Source organism: Hibiscus syriacus, unplaced genomic scaffold (genome assembly GCF_006381635.1).
Source record: "Hibiscus syriacus cultivar Baekdansim isolate YM2019G1 unplaced genomic scaffold, ASM638163v2 tig00110450_pilon, whole genome shotgun sequence".
Lineage (NCBI taxonomy): Eukaryota > Viridiplantae > Streptophyta > Magnoliopsida > Malvales > Malvaceae > Hibiscus > Hibiscus syriacus.
Genome location: NW_024062743.1, coordinates 4491556 through 4498599, shown reverse-complemented (window position 1 = coordinate 4498599; position 7044 = coordinate 4491556). Strand labels below are relative to the sequence as shown.

The window sequence follows — 7044 nt, the reverse complement described above, 5'->3', positions numbered from 1 at the left end:
TGGAAGTAATGAAATAGAAAGATAAGTACGGCAACGAAACATATAAATAAGTTGGTGATATGTTTAAAGGATATGGAGAAGTATGGTAATGGAAGTAGAATGAAGGTGATAGTGATGAATATGAAAGGTAATATCTTAAAGAAGACTCAAAGAAGAACCAATATTAAAGAACAAAGACCCATACTTTATATTGCTTCTTTAAGGGGTGGTAAACAAAGACTTTGACTCACTATCTATAAAGAGATAGAAACCAGAAGTATCATGGTGAAATAGATAGGGGTGACACCACAAGCATAAGCTTGATAAGTCGATAAAGTTCACTAAGAACTAAAGAGAGAAACTCTATCAATTATTTGATTAAACAAATTCAATTGGTTGAATTTACAAATGAAATGCTAGCTATTTATAAGCCTAAGGATGCCTAGGATTCATTGTACACGTGGTGTGAATACATGGCCTTTAATGAATGACCATTCATGCATGAATGTTCATCCTTTAATTAGATGTATAGCGCGCCTAATGAACATGAATAATGCATTGTATGAATGCATAGTCATTCTTAAATGATTTGAATCTCCCTTGGCCGAATTCATCCCCCTTGGTAGGAACATGTTGTTTTGTCTCCTTGCATGAACTTGGTGAGTGAATCCATGTAGGTTCGGCCCTCCTTGAATTGCAATGATCCAGCTCCCTTAATGGCTTGTATTCACATGTATTTGGATTGGATGAATACATTGATGAATGAACTTGAATCATGTTCATCCTTCAAGTGTGAACGTGACCCTTGGCTTCTTGTATGAACAATATAAATGAATGTACTTGAAAGCTTTGAACGAAAACATTGCAACTTGTTATAAAGGTGATAAATCATTTGAATAATCATTTTTGATCCATTCATGTCTCCATTAATGTCTCCCATGCAAAAATTCTTTGAAGGAGATGAATGGTTGTGAATCCCTTATGAGTTTCCAGCCTGCATTGTCTTCAGTAATTTGGACATATCTAGAGCTCTCAATGTCAGATTGATGCGATTCAAAGTGCGTTGGAAAGCTAAGAGACATGGGAGTAAAAGTCAAGAGACTTAATTACCAAATGATTCTTGGAACCAGATAAAAATGGCTCATAATCTGACTGATGTGAACTGTCTTCTAGATTTAATGTGTCACATTGTGCACCTTGAATGTGTTCAGCTCATTTTTAGTCTTCTAGCTATTCTCCGGCTAAGTTCAGCTCCCCTTCAGCTCATTCAACTAAACTTTGAGCTCCATTAAGCTCCACTGAGCGAAGTGAGCTAGCATGACATCTTTATGAGCTAACATGAGTTGTCAAAGCTTGTATTTTCAATCTATGAGCTGCCACAAGTTGCCTTAGCTTCCAATGTACCTATGCAAAACATGGAAACAAGTAATTAGATAAGATTTGAGCTAGAACAATGATGAATGCATGTTGCCGCCCATGTTTGAATGCAAATTAGCTAACTATAAATACATATACATAGAATGAACTAAAGAATGATGCATATATAAACATGGTATAAGCATAAAATGAGTTAAATATAGAATGTGTATGCATGAAGTGATCTAGAATGAATGCATGAACTAACATATCCATGACATATGCTTAAGTAAAGGTGTAATAAGCATGAATATCATTAAATATGTATGTATTCAAGCATGATCTAAATGCCAAAGAACAAGTAATACATATACAAGTAAATAAGTTATAAAATAAGGAAAAACGCCCTCCGAATCATCATTGAAAAAACTCCATGTGTAAGCATGTGTTGAAGAAATTTAACCCTAGGCAGGATCACATCACTAGGGGTCTCCATGTTCAAGTAATTTTGCGTTCAAATAATTTTGTTTGTAGGATTCTTACGTTGTTAATGACAAAGAAAGATAATAGATACTACCTTATAATTATATTTTCAAATAAGCAAAGATTATATGAATAATTCACAAACAATTTATCGAACACTTACACCCTTAATTGATACATTATATCATATTTTTTTTAATTATTATTCAAATAATCAATGCTCCAAAATAGATACTTTTTGTCCTAAAATGATACGTTAAGACCAAAACACTCAAAAAAAGTATAAGAGCTAAACTCTATTTATTTATTCCTCAAAATGAATTGTCATGATCAAAATGTTTAAAAAAAATGAACCAAACAATTATTTAATCTAACATTTTTTTGACATTATCCCTCCTTTTTCTTAATTAAGATATTTCATGCATGCCTATATATGTGTATTACAGGACACGAGGAATTTTTTTTTCTTTGGTTCAAACAGGAAGGCCAGATTTGCTAGGAAATTGATAGTTATTGACATTAAAAACATATTGAAACATCTGTACTAATCTTTACAAACATTCCCAAAGCCAAAATAGCTGTATAACTAAGAAGTTCTCCGCTGCATGTCGATTTGAATCCGACCGTTCCTGGAGTCGATGAGATGATATTTTTCATTGATTCTTCTGTTTTTCACAAAATCAGCTAGGCTTATAGTAACATAACCCAAAGATTCCTGGTAAAACATGTGAAGCATTATTATACATAAAGATCTAGGGAATCATATTCATCCATTTGGTCAAAAGGAAGATTTAAACTCATCATAATGCTTGTTGTAATGAGATGAGAGACGACGAAAACGAAAGCAAAGGAAATGCAATGTGCACCTTGGGATGCAGCAGCCCTATCCTGGACGACGTACTGAATACTTCTAAGTGAATTTTATCGTTTATGGGAGGCTCATCCACCATAAACTGAAATTCCTCTTCCCATCTTGGATCTCTTCTTTTCTTTATGCGCTGCATTGACAAATTCCAGACGAGGAACATAATGTATGGTAACTAACAAGAAACCAACGCTCAGACAAAAAAACACAATAGGAACTGATCATGCAGGCAAAAATAATAGATCTAATAGCATTGTCTATTCATATTCAATAATACATCCTGAAAACTTCAGACTTATGCTGATCTATCAACTGTGAATTATTGGTTCCAACTTGTGCATCAAATATGGAATGCAATCCAAAGGAAAGATGCACTGGAAGTTCGGAACCAAATTTTCACACCACTGCCTTTTAGCGAAACCATTCTTGAGGGAAAAGAATGAATGAAAGAAACAATGCACGAAAAAAGTAAATTTTATGGCATACCTTAGTTTTTTTTCTCCTCCCCCCTGGATAGAAGTTGCACGTGGGTTTGTATGGTTCTTTCCTTCTATATCTTCAGCTTCATGTACAATAACTACAAGTAAGCCTCCACCTTCAGGTGTTCCTTCTGGAGCATTTTGTACCGTAGTTGAATCGTCAATTTCATCTGGTGTCCCATCCTCTTTGAAAGGTTTGTACAAGGCTTCCAAGACAATCTGCCCACGTGACTTCTCGTTATGTTGATCGTTCGGGTCCATATTTTTCAGCAGATCTAGAGTCAAAACATTTGGCTCGTCCGGTGTAAGATCTTTCAAAGGAACAACATTCATGTCCATCTTCTTGTATTTGCCAACCTGAATTGAAGTTAACATACAGCTTGAGGAATACATGTGGAATATACAGGGGCATGCACATACATGATAATGCAAAACATAGAGTAATCTAGCATTGGTTTAAAGAAAGTCTTCCAACGAGGATACACAGAACAGTGACCAATACTATCATGTATCTAACTACAAAATACATCAAAAGTTTCATACCTGCTCCCAGTCATACATAATTATCTCCAATGCTCGAGTGTTTGGATCTTTAACAACAAAATTAAATTCCTCGTTCCACTCGGGGTTCAAGTTGCTTAGTTTCACAGTAGTCTTCTTGCGGTCAGCTTTTCTTCTGTTAATTTTAGTTTCACGTAAGGATCAGATTTTCCCAGGAGGTCTTTCTTTTTAAGCTTCATTGCCCTCACAACTTCCACATCAAGAATTCCAACAAGTTTCTTCATGGCTCTGTCAATTTGAGGATATTTTAGAAGATAAAACATAAAGTCTCATCTGTAATTTGCAGAAAGCTAGAATATGCACACTTACTGTGTAGGATCCATTACGACACTTGTAAGGCTTTAGGCCATAGGTACATATTATGAGCTCCTGGAGAAATAGAATATCCTTATTAAGCACAAAGAAGAAAAGTTATGCGGAATACGATGACCATTGGCTATGAGATTAATAATATCGTTCTCCATCACAAAATTTGATCGATTAGAAGAAGACATAATAAATAGTGGTATTACCTGGACTAACCTGTATAATCCAGGAATGGCCATAACATCTGCCCCCAGTAACTTAATCCCAAAGTCGACGTGTGGCTGCAAATTAAAATGGAAGATTAGAAAAAAGGGAATAGAAAGAATGAGGCTAGAAACTGAGATCTCTATAGATAATATTACTACGAATGGCCTGGATGAATCTTTATCCTAAACATATTATGCTGAAACTAAATCATGAAGCAGCAAAGCAGTCGGAAAATAAACATATTAGAAAAAGCTTTCCAAGAGAGAATGATGTTTATAGAAGTATCATGCACAAAATTTATAACGCGACCCGTAAGGACTTGAAATGAAGAATTTTTTTTATCAGAGCAAAATAACCGTGTTCGCCTTGTAATGTAACGTTATTATAATGTAAACTAAATGTGTTTACGTTGTTAAATAACAACACACCTTGTCCATTAGGGAGACATATATGTTGGCAAAACAAGGAAAGACGCTGATCAACGGCTTCAGAGTGATTCGAGGAACAGCAAAAACTTGCAAATCAACAACCTGAAAGATTAAGAAGAAAATATAAAGTCAATGCTCCTCACTTGAAGCATTGATTTCCATCTAGATCTCGCTGAGCCATTTTCTTATTGGTGCACATCTGTTTATTAATGAGAGAGAGGGACAGAAAGTATACACATTCTCTCCTGTTTTGACATGCATATTTCTTTATTTTAATTAACCAGTACACTAGAAAATACCTGAACAGTGGCTTTCAATCCAAAAGCTTTAACTGTAATAATGATGTTCGGATTCCCCGCTCACTTTAATGATGGCTCCATAATAATTTCCTTCTCATCAGTGACGTAGACTTTCATTCCTGGCATATGATAAAATCAACAATGAGTATAACTCCATCAAATTTGTGCTGGAATTACGCTTGGGGGGGTGTTGAAACAAACAAATAAAACACAATGCGTGCAAATAAGCTAAAAACCCATAACCACCACATGCTTGCAAGTATGTTAAATTAAATGTTCTCAAATGGATTACTTTCCAATACTTTTCTTGAATAATTGCGCAACATAATTATATGCCTCAAGGCCATTTTTTCTAACTCGTTTGCTAGTCTAAAGCATAATCAAGACATCTAGCATGCACTCTTTTCAGTACAATCAAGTTTCACAGTAATAACAAAAAGATTTGTTTTTTTAGAATTGCAATGCCTTACATCATGAATGCGGTGGCACTCGGATTCTCCTTGGAATGCAAAGAAGAATTTAGATCAATCAATGATACAATGTGAACACATTTCATATGTCATGAGCAGCTGTGATTATGTGTGTAGAATGTATTTGAGAAAGAGAAGTCAACCTAGGAATGTCGGTGGTAGGGTTCCTAAAGTAAGAGTTTCAAATTCAACTGACTGAATTTTGTATTTTGGAATCTGCTCGGCAATGATAGGCTTTGCTATATTCTTGGCAGTTGCACAAATTGCCTTGAAAAACGAGTATTAAGGTGTTCAATAAAACATGGCCAAACAAATATATAAGAGGCCATAATAGGTCAAAGATCACTGCAGTTACACGTACTGCGTCTAGATAAGGCCACACGTTCTCGATAAATTTGTTAAAGCCAATCAACCTTGAGAGAAATAGGCAGTTATTACCTTGGTGCATAAATTAAGACCAGACATACAGAAATGAGAGCATAGAAGAACATTCACGGTCGAAATCCGGATTCTTGACCCACAAGGGGATCTCTGGAAGCATCCGCTGCAAAGTTTTCGAGTCTTCCTCAACCAAAGGACGGATTTTAGGATCCTGAACACAGGGAATGTTAATAAGGAAAAGAAACAACATGACCAACTTATCAATGGTTCAAAGGCTGAATTAAGACAATGGAGACAATTCGTGTTGTTCAGCCATTTACAGACATCAAAACAGCCCAAATTGTTTGGTAAATGCCGATATACTACAATAAGCAAAATCCCAGAAAAACAGGGTTGGGACAGGAGCAACAAGAACAGAAATAACTCTGGTGAATGTTAGAAAAGTTTCTCAATCCTAAAACTTAACACTTTCTTAGAAAAACATAAGCTATCAATTTGATCACTTCAAAACCATGGATATACATCTTTCAAAGCACGAACACTACAAAATACAAATCTTAGCGCACTAAAACTCGAACTGTGTTAAGAAGACAGATTGAGTTAACCATAAATACAAGTAAAAACGAAATATTTGATCAGCTTAAAGTTATCATTTTTATAGTACATATTTATTCTTTAAACTAATAAATCTTCTAGCGAAAGTAATCAAAAGAAGAAAAAAAGAAGCAAAACATAAGGAAAATTCAACGGAGAGAGAAAAAAACCTTAAAATCAGTGGGAAGGAAGTAGATGAACAGGTAATACCCAATGACGATCCCAACAGAAGTTCCAATTCCGAAGCCAAAAACACCCAATATAGAGCTCAATATATCCATCCTTCTACTGGGAAGATATTTCAGGAAGTTAAATCGAATATGCATAAAAATATTTTTTTCTGTTCAGTTCAAGGAGAAGAAAAAAAGCCCAGAGATGGAATCTTAATAAGATTCTTGTCTGAAGCAAAATTGAAAGAAATGAAGAAAGAAAGAAATACAAAGAGATATTAGAGTTCTAAAAATCTTCATAAAGGAGCATTTACTTCTTGTGGTCAGTCTTTTAGGTTCAGAGGAGCCAGACTCGTTTGTCGGTAACGTTCAATTGGCTGGTCATGGATTAGATATCCCCCCCCCCTTTGAACTTACCGTCTTAAAGATGACAATATTACATATTATTAAGGGAAAAATCTACTTT

General features: G+C 35.0%; 1 pseudogene; it reads right to left on the bottom strand.

The window, feature by feature from the left end:
• Positions 1-2382: 2382 nt before the first annotated feature.
• Positions 2383-6738, bottom strand: LOC120126146 (annotated as a pseudogene).
• Positions 6739-7044: the final 306 nt, after the last annotated feature.